The sequence below is a fragment of the Triticum aestivum genome, chromosome 5B (assembly GCF_018294505.1).
Source record: "Triticum aestivum cultivar Chinese Spring chromosome 5B, IWGSC CS RefSeq v2.1, whole genome shotgun sequence".
Taxonomy (NCBI): Eukaryota; Viridiplantae; Streptophyta; class Magnoliopsida; order Poales; family Poaceae; genus Triticum; species Triticum aestivum.
The window spans coordinates 450,838,246-450,858,296 of NC_057807.1; the positions used below are offsets into that span (position 1 = coordinate 450,838,246).

The following is a 20,051-nucleotide window of genomic DNA, read 5'->3' on the forward strand; positions in this document are numbered from 1 at the left end:
GAGGCGCGACCTGGACGGAGGTGGTCGCCGGCGGTGGCTCTGGCGAGGGCTGGCTCCGGTGACCCGCCGGAGCAGAGAACGGCGACGGGAGGCGAGGTCGGGGCATGGCGGCGGCGGGGCTGGCGGGAGAAGGGCTCGGGGAGCCGGGCGGCGCGGTGTGGGCGCCTCGGGCCCAGATCGGCCCGGGGCGGGCCGCCGCTGGGCTTCGGGCGGGCCTAGCGCGGGGACGATGTGGGGAGGACAGGTGGCGGCGCGGGAGAGGCCGAGAGCGGTGGCTACGGCGGCGCGGGCAAATGGCAACGTGAAAGTGGCGAGGAGAGGTGGTCAGCGGCGGATCCGAGGAGAAGGGGGTCTAGGGGTAGGGGAAGACTAGGGTTGCCCATTTTTGGGAAGGAAGGGGTGTATAAATAGGATAGGTGCTAGGGTTAGGGGGGTTTCTGGACCCTTCGATCGCGATTTGACGGTCCGGAATGGAGGGGGGTTTAGGTGGGCTGCAGGAGGGATTAGTGGGCTGTAGGAAGAGAAGAGAGGGCAACCCGGCATGGGTTTCCGGAGACTGAAAACGTCCGACGAATAAATCGACAACGGTGTCGCTACGGATGGCGGTTGGGCAATCAAACAGGCTCCGAATGTGACGAAACTTGACAGGCGCTCTGTCTACACTATAATAAGATCGCATGCCAAGTTTCGACCCATTCCGAGAACATTTCTCGGCCACTCACGAAACGAGGTAGAAGAGGGCGCCGGAGGACATAGGAGTGCCGGATCGCAAAATGGACAACGGGGAAAATGCTCGGATGGATGAGACAAACACGTATGCAATGCAATGCACATGATGACATGGCAAAATGTAACACGCAAGCAAAAGACATGGCAATAACGACGAATAACTGGAAGACACCTGGCGCATCGGATCCGGGGTGTTACAACACTTCTCCACTAACAAGAGATCTCGTCCCAATATCTTAGGACCGAGACGGAAGGGAAAGGGATGAGGTGAAACAAGAACTCAAGAGAAAAGCAAAGAATCGAGAGCACTCAAGAAGAATAGAGGAACGACGAGAATGACGAGAATCGAAAGCTCACGGAATCAGATAGACTATAAAACCACTCCGGTTAGAACGAGATAAGAAACGAATAAGACTGAAAGGATTTAGGCAGCACTCCGGCTGAAAACCAGGAATGAATAGAACATGAACTTGAGAAGATGGAATGATACTTGACGAGAGGAACAACATAATGCCTCTGGAAGAATTGAAATAGTTGAATGAAAGGAACAAAGAAGAAAATGATATCATCTACCACAACTGAGTTTTGAAGCATCCTTAGAAGGAATGGTAGAACGGAGTTGTTGAAAATTCAACAACGAAAAGAATAAGCTTGTTGTGGTCTTATAGGTAACATCTCAAGATCATAAGGTGATAACCGGCCACAAACGGAAATGATTGGATAGCTGAGAAGAATGAAGAAAAGCAAAACTCCACTTCAAAATAATACGGAGAATTAATTACACTTCGAGACTCGAGAAGAAAAGATACTTGAATTCCTCCAACAAAGTCTTGATGAACTCTTGAGGAATGAATTAAATCATGAAGAACCACCGTGAAGAACTCCGGTGACAAAAGGATGATGAGATAGAATGAAGGAAGAAAGAATAAGATGAGCCTTGCGATGATTTAGATGGGGGTTTCGACGACATGGCCGAGGAAATTTGAACTCCGGAAAATAAAAGATGAAAACACTTCGAACCGAGAATTTGAGATAATGAACAAACTCCAAAAGGAAGAGGTTAATCAACTTGCTGAAAGAAGAATAAGAATTATGTTATGCTTATCCTCCACCAATTTAATTGATGAGAAGCGATGGATTTGCATACTAGTTATTCTTGTTGAAAAGGATTAAGGGGGGTATAGCACAAAACTTGAGAAAGTCTTCATGAACCACCAGTAGGATTGGAAAGAACGAATGAATTAAAAAGATAATCAAGGAAAAAGAATCTTGAACAAACCACCATTAGAAATGAAAATGAACGAAGAAAAGAGAAAGAATCGCCGGGAAGAATTAGAAGAACAAGTATGCTAGAGGGGATTTAGATGGAAAGAACAAAGAGATCATGAGCTGATTAAAGAACATTTGAGCGAAGCACCGGGATAATTGGATAACGGTAGCTGAAATGTGAGGGCAAAGAATTCTTCTAGAACGATGGCCTCCAGTAAAAAGAAATGGAAAAATAACTTCTGACATACTCCGGATGGGTAAGAAAAGGAATATCTGACAAATGGAATAATTCGCGAGGATAACATGAAGCTAGAACCACGAAACTTCGAGAGAATGGACAAGATTTAGAGGAAAAACTCTTCTTCGGTCTTCAAATGACGACGGGAAACACCACCAAAATTACTGAGATACTCCGGTAGAATGAAAAGCAGAGAGGTTGAGCCAAAAATGAAATGATTTGAAAGCGATCTTGGAGAAGGCATGTGACTGATGAAATTCTTTCTTACGTTACACTTAAAAAGAATTGAGAATAACTCCAGGGGAATTATAAGAGTCGGGTAAGATCCTGGGAAAAGACCTGTGGGTTATGGGCTCACTAAAAGAAAACACCATTGAAAAAGGGTTGTTGAACAGACAGATGATGCACCGGAACAATTGAAATATTTGAATGAGGTGACAACCTCGAATTAATTCGAGCACAGACGAATCTCCTGAAATGTCTCGAGCACTCCGGAAAGATAAACTAGCGAGAGGTGAAAAAGCAGGGAAAACACTTGATCCCAGGGAAAGAATATAATCACTATCGAAAATTAGAATTGAATCCACCGGAGAAGAAAAGGAGATGAAGAATGTCGAACAAAATGAAAATTCACCGGTTGAAACAATTGACGAAAGACTGAAGAGGCTCCGCACGAATGAAATTGCTTCTCGAAACAGTCTCAGGCTCCGGGAAGAATAGGGAGGGAGGGTGGGAAAACAAGGGCAACTTGGAAGGGGAAACCAACGAACATCTTGAAGAGAAAACACCGGTTGAAATCATTGAGCAAAGAAAGAAAAGACTTCGCACAAGTAGGAAGGATACTCGATTACGGACTCGGGCTCCGAGAATAAAAAGGGTGGGTGGGTGGGAAAAGAAAACAACTGAGGATTGAACTTGGCAACGATGAAGAGGCTCGAGTCAACTTGGCAAGAAATGCACCGAATAAAAAGAGCTGAGAACTAACGATCGGAAAACCAACTGCGTGATCCTAAGAAAGTTTGAAAGGGAAGAGGAGTAATTCAAAGCACCTAAGTCAAGATTCCTCACCAGAGCGACGAAGGGGCTGAGGAGTAAAAAGAATTCCTACTCTCCGATATAACTAGACTCCGAAAACAGTTTTCTTCTAGACTCAACAGCGGCCAAACTACACGATCAATCAAGGGGGCTCCTATGGTCGGTCGAGGCTCTGATACCAACTTGTCACACCCAATATGCGATACTATCCTAAATAGACTCGAAGGTCCCACCAAGGATAGAACCGCATATTGAAACGCTTTTGCAAGGTGGATATCATTACATCAACATTACATAATAGATGGGGATACATACAAGAGGCATACCATGCCACACGAATACAACAATGCATCATCCATAAGATCAACATCCGACTACGGATGAAACACAAACAGAAGCTCAAATGACATCCACCCTGCTAGCCCAGGCTGCCGACCTGGAACCTATCCCCTGATCGAAGAAAAAGCAGAAAGAGAACTCCAAAAACAAGCAAACATCGCTCTCGCGTCATGATCATCGCATAACCTGTACCTGCAACTGTTGTTGTAGTAATCTGTGAGCCACGAAGACTCAGCAATCCCATTACCATGGGTATCAACACTAGCAACGCTTAATGGGAAAGGAAGGGGGTAAAGTGGTGAGGTTGCAACAGCGACTAAGCATGATATGGTGGCTAACATACGCAAATAAGAGCGAGAAGAGAAGCAACGGAACGGTCGTGAAGCTAGCAATGATCAAGAGGTGATCCTGAACTCCTACTTACGTCAAACATAACCCAAAGACCGTGTTCACTTCCCGGACTCCGACGAGAAGAGACCATCACGGCTACACACGCGGTTGATGCGTTTTAATTCGGATCAGGTGTCAAGTTATCTACAACCGGATATTAACAAATTCCCATCTGCCACATAACCGCGGGCACGGCTCTCGAAAGTTTATATCCTGCATGGGTGTCCCAACTTAGCCCATGATAAGCTCTCACGATCAACGAAGGATATTCCTTCTACTAGGAAGACCCGATCAGTCTCGGAATCCCGGTTACAAGACATTTCGACAATGGTAAAACAAGACCAGCAAAGCCGCCCGATGCGCTGACAATCCCGATAGGAGCTGCACATATCTCGTTCTCAGGGCAACACCGGATGAGACATCCTACGAGTAAAACCAGACCTCGAGTTTCCCCAAGGGGGCCCCGCAGTCTACTTGGTTCAGACCAGCACTTAGAGAAGCACTGGCCCGGTGGGGCTAAAATAAAGATGACCCTTGGGTTAATTACTCCCAAGGGAAAGGTATAGGTTGTAGGCAAATGGTAAAACCAATGTTGGGCCTTGGTGGAGGAGTTTTATTCGAGGCGAACTGTCAAGGGGGTCCCATAAATCACCCAACCGCGTTAGGGATGCAAAATCCGGGAACATAATACCGATATGACGGAAACTAGGGCGGCAAGAGTGGAACAAAACACCAGGCATAAGGCCGAGCCTTCCACCCTTTACCAAATATATAGATGCATTAATAATATAAGAGATATTGTGATATCCCAACATAATCCTGTCCACCATGGAGCAATCTTCAACTTCACCTGCAACTAGCAACGCTATAAGAGAGGCTGAGCAAAGCGATAATATAGCCAAGCAATGGTTTGCTAGGAAGGGTGAAAAGGTTAGAGGCTGACAAGGCAGTTTGGGAGGCTTGAAGAGCAAATGATAGGAAGCGCAGCAAAGCGATAGAATGAAGCAACTAGCATAGCAATGATAGTAGTGAGATCCAGGGTAGCGGTCATCTTGCCTGAAATCCCGCTAGGAAGAAGAACGAGTCCATGAAGAAGACGAACGGATGAAGCTGAGCCAAGCGTAGACGAACGAATCCTCACGATCGCAACGAAACGGGAACTATCGAGAAGAAGCACACAACATGGTAAACACACCACACATGACCAAGACATGATGCACAACCAAGCATGATGCATGAAAAATCTAGATGAGGCTACTCATGGCAAGAGATGATGCATACAAGAGCAACACATCAAAGCAAGTTTAAATGAGGCCGGAAACAACATATAACAATTCCGGTAAGTCCTCATATGCAGGTTTCGAAATTGGTCCAGATCTGAATAAACCTTATGTTCAAGTTGTTAAACAGCAAGTTAAAATGCACCAAGATGGTCTACACGAAATTCTAGTCAAGTTACATATAAAGTTTATTTAGTTCGGAGCTACGGCCTAGAAGATATGAGCAAAACAAGTTAAACATGGCATTGATGCTAAATGCATCCAAACATCAAGCAAACACCTCAAAACAAGGATGCAACATGATAATATGAAACTACATGCAATTCTAAGCAAGTTTCATATAGAGCACACTCAAAACGGAGCAACGGTTCAACACATACACACAATACAAGTTTAAAGGACAAGCTATCCAAAACAGCAACTAGGCATCTAGCAAGCATCAAAACAACATGCTACAGCATCTCAACGTGAAACAAAAAGGCATGGGCATGAAGTACAGGTAAAGCATGACAAAACATGAACACTGAGCTATCTCCAGAAATGACTAGAACATGCTCAAAAGACATGGCAAGATTGCAAATAATAACAGTTTCAGGCTTAGCAGAAATAACATCAAGTTGCAATGTTTAGAGCTATCAAACAACATGTTACAGGAACTTATCATGGCAAACAAATGCATGGCATGAATGTACTAATTGCATATAACAAAAGTCCCTTACTGACCATGAGCCAAAAGGGCACAAAAAATATAATGGCACCCATGTAAACATAGCAAGTGATATGACAGATTCATACATGGCAGGAACAACAATAAGTAGGCAAGTTGGTGAGCTTGTACCACTCACCACAGAGAAATACATGGAATGGCAAGGTTACAAGTAGTAAGAAGACATGTTTATGAAGCTAAGCATGGCAATATAAAGTTCATAGGGTGCATGAATCACTAACAACAATCATGGCAACATTGAACTTAATGTTAACAAGCTGACAGCAACATTATTTAGCAATTTGAGAGCAGGATAACAACAGGCTAAAGCAGGCTATAAATGCAACCAGGGGCATGAATGGATAGAGCATGACATGTATAACAAAACATCCTTAGTGAACATCTCCTGATTATGCATAGAATGACTTGTAGCACCAGGTTTACATAGCATCATGATATAGCAGATTCAGACTAGCAAAACAGTAACAGCAAGTACCCTACTTCACGAGCTCGACGCACTCACTACAAGACTCACAAAAATACATGGATGGCACCACAGTAAATATGGCATGACATAGTTCAAAACACATGTTGACATCAAGCTCATAGGATGCACACACAAAATGCAACGAAAAAGACAAATCATCAAGTTCTGTTAACAGACAGCAGTTAACATCATATAGCACTCTTGCAACGATGATTAGGGCATCAAGATGAACTTACATGAACATGTCACAATAAGTCAAGAGCACATCATGATGAACATTTTGACATATTATATGCATGAAACGGAGCAGTATGCATGGAGTTACAGCAGGTCAAACTTAGCGCCAGAATGTAACTATTTCGGGACTTAGCAGTTTTATGCAAAAAAAACAGAGCAAGCGCAATATAACTATTCTACGCACGGGCGAGATTTAGGGGGGGGGCTCACCATGGGCTGCAGGCCCGGGTCGGCTGGAACTGGGCTGGCTGGGGGCAGAGGGAGCTGGGCTGGGCCGCAGCCCACGTGGTGGATGCGGGCCACGGGGCCCACGCACGGGTGCGGCACTGGAGGTACCGTCCTCCTCCCGTGCTCCTCACGGGCAGGAGCCCTGGCGGCGGCGCTGTTGTCTGAGGAGGCCGGCGAAGACCGAGGCGAGGCGACAAGGGGCCCAGCCGAATCGAGGCGGATCCGGTGAGGCCGGACCCATTTCCGGCGGCGGCAGGGCCGGGCGATGACGGGGAGCTCCGAGCGATGGTGATTCCTGGAGAGAGAGAGAGAGAGAGAGAGAGAGAGAGAGACACACAAGAGGGAGAGGGGCGATGGGGAGGCGCGACCTGGACGGAGGTGGTCGCCGGTGGTGGCTCCGGCGAGGGCTGGCTCCGGTGACCCGTCGGAGCAGAGAACGGCGATGGGAGGCGAGGTCGGGGCATGGCGGCGGCGGGGCTGGCGGGAGAAGGGCTCGGGGAGCCGGGCGGCGCGGTGCGGGCGCCTTGGGCCCAGATCGGCCCGGGGCGGGCCGCCGTTGGGCTTCGGGCGGGCCTGGCACGATGGAGGCGCGGGGACGACGGGACAGGTGGCGGCGCGGGCCAATGGCGACGCGACAAGTGGCGGGGAAAGGTGGTCGGTGGCGGATCCGAGGAGAAGGGGGTTTAGGGGTAGGGGAAGACTAGGGTAGCCCATTTTTGGAAGGAAGGGGTGTATAAATAGGGTATGTGCTAGGGTTAGTGGGGTTTCTGGACCCTTCGATCGCGATCTCACGGTCCGGAACGGAGGGGGTTCAGGTGGGCTGCATGAGAGATTAGTGGGCTGTAGGAAGAGAAGAGAGGGCAACCCGGCATGGGTTTCCGGAGACCGAAAACGTCCGACGAATAAACCGACAACAGTGTCGCTACGGATGGCGGTTGGGCAGTCAAACGCGCTCCGAATGCGACGAAACTTGACAGGCGCTCTGTCTACACTATAATAAGATCGCATGCCAAGTTTCGACCCATTCCGAGAACATTTCTCGGCCACTCACGAAACGAGGTAGAAGAGGGCGCCAGAGGACATAGGAGTGCCGGATCACAAAACGGACAACGGGGAAAATGCTCGGATGCATGAGACGAACACGTATGCAATGCAATGCACATGATGACATGGCAAAATGCAACTCGCAAGCAAAATACATGGCAATAACGACGAATAACTGGAAGACACCTGGCGCATCGGATCCGGGGCGTTACATTAAGAGACTGATGCTTCCATTTAGCTAATAATTTCTTAAGATCATTTCTATCATTGCAAGCAAGAAGTTCCATAGCAGCTTTTTCATTCATGACATAACCCTTAGGAACAACAGGTAATACATAATCATTGGGGGAACGTTCATCATCACTATCATCAGTAATAGGATCTTCAGTAATATCATTCCCCTTAACTCTAGCAAGTTGTTCATCAAGAAATTCACCTAATGGCAAAGTAGTATCACGCACAGAAGTAGTTTCATCATGCATAGAAGAAGTGGCATCATCAATAACATGCGACATATCAGAATTCATAGCAGTAGCAGGTTCAGGTGTCGCAAACTTACTCATAACAGAAGGAGAATCTAGTGCAGAGCTAGATGGCAGTTCCTTACCTCCCCTCGTAGTTGAGGGATAGATCTTGGTTTTAGCGTCTTTCAAGTTCTTCATAGTGATCAACAGATAAAAATCCCAAGTGACTCAGAGAATAGAGCTATGCTCCCGGCAGCGGCGCTAGAAATTAGTCTTGATAACCCACAAGTGTAGGGGATCGCAACAGCTTTCGAGGGTGAAGTACAACCCAAATTTATTGATTCGACAAAAGGGGAGCCAAAGAATATTCTTGAGTATTAGCAGTTGAGTTGTCAATTCAACCACACCTGGATAACTTAGTATGTGCAGCAAAGTGTTTAGTAGCAAAAGTGGTATGATAATAATAGTGACGGTAGCAACAGTAAAGGTAAATGTTTTTGGGTTTTCGTAGTAGTTGTAACAGTAACAGTAACAACGGAAAAGTAAATAAGCGAAGAACAATATGTGAAAAGCTCGTAGGCAATGGATCAGTGATGGATAATTATGCCGGATGTGATTCCTCATGCAATAGTTATAACATAGGGTGATATAGAACTAGCTCCAATTCATCAATGTAATGTAGGCATGTATTCCGTAAATAGTCATACGTGCTTATGGAAAAGAACTTGCATGACATCTTTCGTCCTACCCTCCCGTGTTCAGCGGGGTCCTTACGGAAACTAAGGGATATTAAGGCCTCCTTTCAATAGAGAACCGGACCAAAGCATTAACACATAGTGAATACATGAACTCCTCAAACTACGGTCATCACCGAGAAGTATCCCGATTATTGTCACTTCGGGGTTGTCGGATCATAACACATAATAGGTGACTATAGACTTGTAAGATAGGATCAAGAACACACATATATTCATGAAAACATAATAGGTTCAGATATGAAATCATGGCACTTGGGCCCTAGGGACAAGCATTAAGCATAGCAAAGTCATAGCAACATCAATCTCAGAACATAGTGGATACTAGGGATCAAACCCTAACAAAACTAACTTGATTACATGGTAAATCTCATCCAACCCATCACCGTCCAGTAAGCCTACGATGGAATTACTCACACACGGCGGTGAGCATCATGAAATTGGTGATGGAGGATGGTTGATGATGACGACAGCAACGAATCCCCCTCTCCAGAGCCCCGAACGGACTCCAGATCAGCCCTCCCGAGAGAGATTAGGGCTTGGCGGCGGCTCCGTGTCGTGAAACGCGATGAAACTTTCTCCCTGGTTTTTTTCTCCCCAAGACAGTATATATGGAGTTGGAGTTGAGCTCGGAGGAGGTCCAGGGGGCCCACGAGATAGGAGGGTGCGCCCCCTGTCTCGTGGACAGCCCATGCCCCCCCCCCCCCCGACCTTGATTCTTTCGCCAAAAATTCTTATTAATTCTGAAAAGTGCCTCCGTGGATTTCTAGGACATTCCGAGAACTTTTCTTTTCTACACATAAAACAACATCATGGCAGTTCTGCTGAAAACAGCGTCAGTCCAGGTTAGTTTCATTCAAATCATGCAAGTTAGAGTCCAAAACAAGGGCAAAAGTGTTTGAAAAGTAGATACATTGGAGACGTATCACACCGCCAGTTGACATGGTTGTCAGCTGCGGCGGCTCGCCCTGGATCATCATCATCGCTTGCATGGCATCTAGTCTACATGTCTATGTCTGCAGCTATCTTGTTCATTATTTGGTCGTGGAATAGGTTATCTTGGTTGTTATGAGCCTGGTCTAGCGGTGGTTCAGCCAGATCTGGCACATCCACCTACGTTTGACTCCTGTCCAGCCAGTGGGTGGTTTTGGTCATGGTTGTGTTATGGTTGTTCATTGGTCATTTGTCGGTGCTCAGGGTTTTACCTCACAACAACTCGGACACTAAAGGAAGTTCGTTTTGTGCTATTCATGGGGTGTGTCTTTGCCCTGCCCTCGTAGGTTGTAGGTCGTGATTGTATTCATCCCTAGTACATGTGTGCGCCCTCCTGCTCCCTCCAGTATGTGTGTCCATCCCGTGGTCCCCCTTCTACAGAATGGGTGGCGTAGGTTCAACATCATTTGGCTAGTGGCCTAATTTCTCAAAGATGTTTGCGCCTATGCTCATGCAAGTTGTTTAGCTCAAGGCTAGTGATGAATTTGTCCCTATGATGCTTTACCTTTAGTCGATGCCATTTTCATCATGATGGTTGTCGAGTTTGGTCGCATTGTTGCAGACTGGGTTTCAGGTTCTTGTAGTAGATGGTCCTTGCTTCCATGCCTTGTGTTGTACCTTTTGTCTAGTCTAGGTTGGGTTTGGTCATTCTAGCCACGATCGCCGGTTCTTTGCTTGGTGATTCTCGTGGTGGCATTCGTCCACAACGAACTGACGGATGTATCGCTGCTCCACGAATTGGGATGGAAGTCATGGAGGCCTAACCATGATGCGACCCCCACCAAAATATGTCTAGAGAATTTTCTCTTGAAAAGAAGATTTATTAATGTTTCAGAATTGGAGTTGTGAAGCTTACAAACCCTACATTTGGGCTAACCTCTCTTTTGCAACCAATTGGCCATCAAAATACGTACCTAAATGACAAGCCAAGAATATAACTTGCTCTTGGGTGGCCCATGGCTTGCAAACAACAGGAGTCATTCTTGTGGATGTGATGCGGAGGAATTGCATGAGGAGGAAGAGTGCTCGCCTGAGGTTGGCGAGCTTTCAAAGAATCTTATCTGGCTTGCCAAGGATAAGCTGGGAGTTAAGAAATCCCACCCAAAGATTGTGAAATTGTTGTACACATATTCTAAAATAAATTTTGATACAATAATCTAGTAATCAATGTAGAAAAGTATATATAAAAGGTATTGCAATTCATCAGTCTGTATATGTAGTAGATAGACAGTTGTGCCAATTCATGCCTGGAGTTACTTGCGATTAATCATGGCCTCCTATCCTAGTAGTTAGTCCTAACATGATCTTCATTTTGGCTTCAGAAATCAAACAAGGGAAGCAACCCAGGATTAATCTCAAGGCAAGTAAGTTCACTAAGATTCAAGTAACTAATAGTTTCATTCAATAAAGTACACCAAATAATAGTAAGGAATACACAGTGTGTTACCATTATCCTTATTCTTTACTGTGTTCACTAATTGTAGGGCTATCTAGTCGGCAACCCAATTACAGACTCCATGTTTTATGATAACAATTTCCAAATACCGTATGCTCATGGTGTTGGAATTATATCTAGTCAAATATACGAGGTAATTCCACATTCACGCACATTCACCTATTGCAGTGGTAACAATTTTTTTCCTTCTCCTTTTTCAAAGGCAGCAGTGAGGAACTGTAAAGGACGCTATATAAGACCAAGGAATACAATGTGTGCCATGGTCCTAAATACTATTGAAGATGTAAGATTCTTACTAGGTTCAAGAAAAATACTTATTACAGGCTACCATTTTATTTGTGTTAATTATATTGGTCCATGTATTAATTGCAACTCATTTCTGAAATTGAAAAAGAACACATCCTGGGTGTCAAATGTGAACACGATCTGTTAAGACATAGATTTCTGTCAGAAGAATACACCCAGCAAAGTGAGCTATCTACCCAACAACCTGCCATCAATTGTAATGTAGGTTACTCTTGTACTTACCCTAAACTAGTAACTTTATAGAAATGTTCTTTAGTTCAATTAATATTATGTTTCTATATTTATGTGATGTGAACTTTGCCTACAATTGCATTCTCATATGTAGGCATATCGTTACTACCTATCTGATATTTGGGCGAATATCGACTTCACCAGATATGCTCTTGGGGTAAAGCAGGTAACCAACCATATGACATATTTTCCCTTTGTACTAGCTCAGAAAACTATATATACATGATTAAGTAGTTAGCATATGGCATATTTAATTTTCTTTGCGTCCATATCATGTCATTTGAATGAATTAATTAATTGCAACTACTAGTAGTTGCGCACATCGCTTATTGGATTTGACAACCTTAGTGCATGTTAGCTTTTGCCATGTTTATGGTAGTCCAACTGTCATGTCGAATTAATGCTGGTTTAGCGGGCCTTTCTGTTGAAATATATTGTCCATCTCTCAACATCGGTTTAGAATTTTGGCTAAATTGGATATAGCATGAATTAAATATTGTATCAGAGCCAACTGGTCTCAAGTTCAAGACCCTACCAGCGCGGTATTAAAATATATATTATGTGGCCTACATCGGTCCCATGTCCAAGGACTAAAATGTCTAGATGTGAGGGGGAGTATTGAAATATGTTGTCCTCTCTCCATCAATTCAGACTTGAGGATGGATTGGCTTGAGCAGGTATTCAATACTTTTGGCGCAATTCAGGCAGGAACATTGAGTAAGGGGGTGTTTGGTTCAGGGACTTTTTAGTCCCAGAGACTAGAAAAAGTCCCTAAAAAGTCCCTAGGAACCAAACGGGAGGGACTTTTTCTACAGGGACTAGAAAAAGACTCTACTAGAGAGTCTTTTTTGATTAGTCCCTGGGACTAGAAAAAGTCCTAGGACTTCTGAACCAAACACCCCCTAAATTGTCCTAGAATTGAGTAACATTTTTATTTCACATCGTTCTAGTTCGGACTCATAAAATTAAATGATGCTTTGACAATAGGGGAACTTCTAGGTATTGGGAGTAGACACCTGAGCACCACCTTAACCTTTGCATAGATAATTGTTGTAGGATCTCCAAACATCCAATCATTGTTGACTCGTTGACTTTTTGCATCCATCTAGGGAACAATTGGAGAGTTTAAGAGATGCAGAAAAGGTATGCCCTATTCATTTGATGCCCCGAGCAGCATAGAGTACCATTTCAACCTCACAAGAAGGGGCTACCGTGCACTTGTGTTCAGGTGTGATTTTTCTCTGCTTTGTATTTACATGTGTTGATTGAAACTTGATCTGCATCTTGAAATAATGACCTCTAAATGCAGCGGGGACCATGATATGTGGATTCCATTTTTGAGCACACATGCATGGATTAGATCCTTCAACTTCTCGATAGTTGATGACTGGAGAGCATGGCATCTCGGTGGTCAGGCGGGAGGGTAAATTTGTCTATGTATATAAGTATTATCATTCATAAGAAGAGTAATCTAATATTTCTATTTATTTTAGTGCCCCACACACTAGGATGTAGAGTAGTTTTAACATAGACCAGAAAAGGTTCACATCAATAGAGCAAATGAATTCGTGAAAAGATGTACATGCTTGATATTTCAAACTTTTTTGTTATGTTGTCTTTGGTGTAGATTTACAATCACATACGCCAACCATATGACATTTGCGACATTAAAGGTACATTATCTTGTATTTTCCATTCCATGATATAAAGTTATTGCTAGGATTGGATAGAAGAAACAATGTGATGCTGCAATAATTATTGTTTCATTGCTTACACAGGGTGGTGGGCACTCAGCCATAGAATATCGACCTAAGTGTTAGATAATAACGAGAATAAACGAGACAAAGAGACACAGGGATTTAACGTGGAAACCCTTGCGGGAGAAAACCACGGACGCACGAAGGCGCAATCACTATGATGGAGGAGTATTACAAGCACGAGACGACATACCGTCTGAGGTGCGACTACATGGGGTATATAAGAGGGCAATACATGAGAGTCCTTGGAGGACAAGTAAACGAGTTGTACTCGTACGCGTCGACGTCAACACAATGCCCATACCGGTTGTACTACGTCTAGTCAACCAGGTACTAGAATTTGGATCACAATTTAACAATCTCCACCTTGAGCCAAATTCCCTCCAGTAGTCGAAGAAAGTGAATAACTCCATCCAAATCAGCATAAACACCTTGTGCGTCAAAGTCCATAGGACTAGTGAGAAATACCAACTAAGCCTGAGCAAAGCTCAAACTTATTGGTAGGAACTGGCTTTGTCATCATATCAGCAGGATTATCATGAGTACTTATCTTGCATACCTTCAAATTGCCTTCAGCAACAACATCTCGAATATAATGGAATCTGACATCAATATGCTTTGTCCTCTCATGATACATTGGATTCTTTGTAAGATATATGGCACTTTGACTATCAGAAAATATGGTAGGGCAAGATGAATCTCCACAAAGCTCAGTGTACAAACCTCTCAACCAGATAGCTTCTTTGCATGCCTCAGAAATAGCCATATACTCGGCATCAGTAGTGGAACAGGCCACAATAGACTGCAAAGTTGTTCTCCAACTCACAGCACAACCACCAATGGTGAAAACATAACCTGTGAGCGATCTTCTCTTATCCAAATCACCAGCAAAATCAGAATCAACAAATCCAACAAGTCCATCTCTAGTTTTCCCAAACTGTAAATAAGCATTAGAAGTACCTCGCAGGTATCTGAAAATCCACTGAACTGCTTTCCAATGCTCTTTTCCAGGATTAGCCATGTATCTACTGACAACACTCAATGCATATGATAAATCCGGACGAGAACAAACCATGGCATACATAAGTGAACCAACTGCACTCGAATAGGGAACTCTAGACATGTACTCAATATCTGCATCTGACTTAGGACATAAAGCTGATGATAATTTGAAGTGTGCAGCTAACGGAGTACTCACCGGCTTGGCATTATGCATATTAAAATGACGAAGAACTTTATCAATATATCCCTTCTAACTTAGATATACTTTTCTAGACGGTCTATCTCTGGATATTTCCATGCCAAGTATTTTCTTTGCTGCACCCAAATCCTTCATCTCAAATTCATTACTCAATTGCTTCTTTAGTTCATCAATATCTGACATACTCTTTGCAGCAATAAGCATATCATCAACATAAAGGAGCAAATAAATAGTTGAACCATTGACAGTTTTCAAATAAACACAACTATCATAATTAGACCTTTTGAAACCTTGAGAGAGCATAAAGGTGTCAAATCTCTTGTACCACTGTCTAGGGGATTGCTTCAATCCATAAAGAGATTTCTTTAACTTACAGACAAGCTTTTCTTTTCCAGGAATAACAAAACCTTCAGGTTGTTCCATATAAATATCCTCTTCTAATTCTCCATGTAAAAATGCAGTTTTAACACCCAATTGTTCAAGCACAAGATCATGCATGGCAACAATACTGAGTAAAGTGCGAATAGAGCTATGCTTCACAACAGGAGAAAAGACTTCGTTATAGTCAATACCTGGAATCTGGCTATAACCTTTAGCAACTAACCTTGCTTTATATCTTGTCTCATCATTAGGAGAAACACCTTCTTTCCTCTTGAAAACCCACTTGCAACGAATAGGTTTCTTCTCTCTAGGAAATTTTACTAAATCCCAAGTGCCATTCTTTTCAAGTGATTCCATCTCATCATGCATAGCGGTCATCCACTTATTACTATCACCAGAAATAATAGCCTCGGAATATGAAGAAGGCTCAGCATTACCTTCAATTTCTTCTGCAACAGATAAAGCAAAAGAAACAATATTGCACTCTTCAATTAACCTGTTAGGTTTATTAATACCCCGTCTAACTCTGTCACGTGCAAGATTCCAACTAGGTGGAACAATAGGCTGATTTGGAGTGGGAGTGACATGATCATCATTAACGACGGGTTCATCATGTGCATCAAAAATTTCATTACCAGATGTATCACCTGAATCAATAACATGCTCCACCTGAACAGTAGGCTGCTGAATAGTAGGCTGTTGTTCACTCTCAACGGGAACATTAGTAGATGAAACATCATGTAACATAGCAGATTCATTAAAGATAACATTTCTGCTAATAACAACCTTCTGGGTTTCAGGATTCCACAATTTAAAACCTTTAACACCAGACTTATAACCAAAAAAGATGCACTTAACAGCCCTAGGCTCCAACTTTCCATTATCAACATGAGCATAAGCAGTGCAACCAAAAACTCTCAACTGTGAATAATCAGCAGGTGAACCAGACCATACCTCAATTGGAGTTTTCTTATTAAGAGAAATAGATGGTGAACGATTAATGAGATAACAAGCAGTGGAAGCGGCCTCAGCCCAAAAACGCCTATGCAAACCTGCATTGGACAACATGCAACGGGCTCTGGAAATAATGGTCCTGTTCATACGCTCAGCAACACCGTTTTGTTGAGGAGTATAAGGAATGGTGTAATGTCTGACAATGCCTTCAGACTTGCAATAATTCTTAAATTGCTTAGAACAGAATTCCATACCATTATCAGTGCGAAGTATCTTTACCTTCTTTTCAGTTTGTCTTTCAATCATAATCTTCCACTCCTTAAATGCTGAGAATGCTTCATATTTATGCTTCAAGAAATAAGGCCAAACTTTTCTTGAATAATCATCAATAATAGTCAGCATGTAACTTGCACCACCTAATGACTTCTTGCGAGATGGTCCCCATAAATCAGAATGCACATAATCAAGAATACCTTCAGTTGTATGGGTCGAAGTATTAAACTTCACCCTCTTGTGCTTGCCGAAGATACAATGCTCACAAAATTTCAATTTACCAGGTTCATATCCATCAAGGAGACCTCTCTTGTTTAACTCTGCTAAACCAAGTTCACTCATATGTCCAAGACGCATATGCCAAAGGTTAGCAGCATCACAATCAGAATTCTTTGAAACAACTAGAGTAGCGTTACCTGAAACGGTAGAACCTCGAAGGTAATAAAGACCATTGGTCGAACTTAAATCACCTTTCATCACAATAAGGGAACCTTTGGTGACTTTCAAAACACTATCTCCACCTGAATACTTGTACCCCTTTGCATCAAGGGCACTCATAGAAATAAGATTTCTCTTCATCTTCGGAATATACCGAACATCTGTCAAAGTTCTGATTATGCCATCAAACATCTTGATTCGAATAGAACCTATGCCTTCAATCTTGCATGGTGAATTATCAAAACCCAAAACGGAACCAGCAGCGGTAGTGGAATCAAAAGTATTAAACCAATCTCTATGCGGGCACATATGGAAAGTACATGCAGTGTCAAGTACCCATTCATCATTGGTCTCAGCACATCCAGCAATAACGACAAGAGCATCATCGGAACTATCATCACGAGCAACGTTAGCAGAATTTTCACCTTGTTTGTTACCTTTCCTCTTTTCTTTATTCTGCAACTTGAAACACTCTGAGATGTCATGCCCGTCTCTCCTGCAATATCTGCAATACTTCTTGTCTCTGGATTGCGACCGGCCCATGTGGCCGTTCTTACTTTTGCCTTTGTTTCCATTATTGGAGTTCTTCTCCTTTGTCCTGCCACGAACAGATAATCCCTCTGCTTGGGATGAACTTGAACCATCATGAGGCACCATTAGTTTCATCTTCTCCTTAGAGTTCAAAGCTTCATAAACTTCATTAAGTGTGAGAGTATCACGACTGTATAATATGGTGTCTCGAAAATTGGTATAAGAACTCGGCAGTGAACAAAGTAACATTAAAGCAGTATCTTCCTCTTCATACTTAACCTCCATTGCAGCTAGATCAGATATGATCTCTTTAAATTCTGAAATATGATTCAAAACATTACCTCCCTCGGGTAACCTGTGCAGGAATAATTTTTGCTTCAGATGCATCTTGCTGGTGAGATCTTTAGTCATGCAAATCCCTTCCAGCTTTAACCATAGAGCGGCGGCAGTTTTCTCGCTCAAAACTTCCTACAAAATATTATTATGCAAATGGAGTTGAATTTTTGACAAAGCCTTACGATCAATTCTTTTCTCCTCATCAGTCCATTCCTGAATTCTGTTCTTTCCAAAACTATCCAGTGCTACATCATAATCGGACTGTGCCAACAACGCCCGCATCTTGACTTGCCATAGGGTAAACCTTGTGTCACGGTCCAGCAACGGAAGATCGTACTTCATGGATGCCATGAGTCGATAAAACTGGATAGACGCTGGGTGTGGACGTAGCAGAAGAAGTTGAATATCAGTTGAATATCTGATCTAGTACTCAATTAGTACTAGTCTTCGTCACGTACTAGTGCTGGTAGTACCAGTACTTGATCGGCTTCATGTCAAGGAAAAAGGTAGCAGCAGTGGATGAATCCCTCGGGATTTGAAGTGGCTCCGTTCCTGGCGCTTTATACAGGAGCAAGGAGACCACCCTTCGTCTCGGCGGATCGGACAAGTGCACGCCTTTTCAGCAGTGGCGGAGCCAGGAAATTGCTCCTGGGTATTCTTGTAATTTTTTTTGCCAGGAAATCCTCAAGCCACTTATGATCCTTAAACCAAGTAGGGCAAAAGGGACAAGGATGTCCACTAAATTTCTGATCTCAAACTTATGATCCTTTGGTTGACAAGCAGCCAAGTCAATGTATCTTCTTCGAACTCTATCCTGATCATTGGCATGATACAAATATATGGGAAGTCGCTTGCCAGGATCACGTTTCAGAGCTGCCAAATCTGCTTCAAATTGGGGCATTGATTCATCATCTTCATCAACCGCTTCATCGTCTTCTACAATTGGGGTCGGGGTGTTTGCACTAGTGCTAGCTGCAGATTGCTCTCAACCTCAATGGAGTTGGTGTGGATGTAGAAGTTACTTTGCTTGTCTTTCAAGATCTGTCCCACATTTCAAATATGCTAACATCCTTCTTCTTCATCTACATCACAATCACATAAACAAAGTAGAAACCAATGGCAGTGGCAATTTGGCATGGACTGATGTACATTGGACAAACATCTTCATCGTAAGCAGCAAATGAATCAAGTTGAAGTTCAGTTTACAAGCAATCACTGAACAATCTTCAGATTTGTTTAGAAACAGAGGGAAAGAATAGATGCAGTACTGTGTGGATGGATGCAGATTGCAGAATGGAGGGAGGCCGGACTGCTCGTCTGCTGCCTGCTGAAGGCGCTGCCGCCACGCCGGGGAGCCGCCGAGCCAGGGAGGCTCGAGGACGGTGTCCGGAGGGAGCTGCCGACTGCCGCCGCACTGGGGAGCAGGGGAGGCCGGAGGCGGATTGGCGGCCCGACGCCTGACGGAACCACGGAGGAGAGGACTGGACGCCGAAGGGGAGGGAGACGGCCGACTGGAGGGAAGGGGCCGAGGGAGAGGCAGGAGAGGTCGGCCGCCGGAGCCAGCCCTAGCGCTAGGTTGGGAAAGGGGATCGATTCAATTGGGAATCGAGGGACGGAGACGAGGTGCTCGGGCGCTCGGCTGGTCGCGCGCCAAACCAGACACCCGTCTGGCACCGTGCGTGGCTGTCGTGGTGCGTTTGGGCTAATGAGCCAACTCCAGTCAACTCGCTTTATACTGTAAAATACATGTAGTAATTTTTTTTGCACGAAAATCTTTGGTATTCCAGGGAATTCCCAGGAAGACCCCTGGCTCCGCCATTGCTTTTCAGGGTGACACAACAGCGCAAATAGATCTCCAGTCGGACTCGGTGGATCACGGCTGCAGCGGAATAAATCGATCTGACTTTCAATGGATGGATCGCCAGGTCGCGTCGGGGGCGGCGCACACAGTCTTGCGATGGCTCAGCATTGGCCGGATAATAAGCCTCTGTGA

At 44.1% G+C, this 20,051-nt stretch overlaps 1 pseudogene; it reads left to right on the forward strand.

Moving 5' to 3' along the window:
- The window catches only part of LOC123116401 (serine carboxypeptidase-like 4), a 46,218-nt pseudogene extending 26,167 nt beyond the window's left edge, over positions 1–20,051 (forward strand).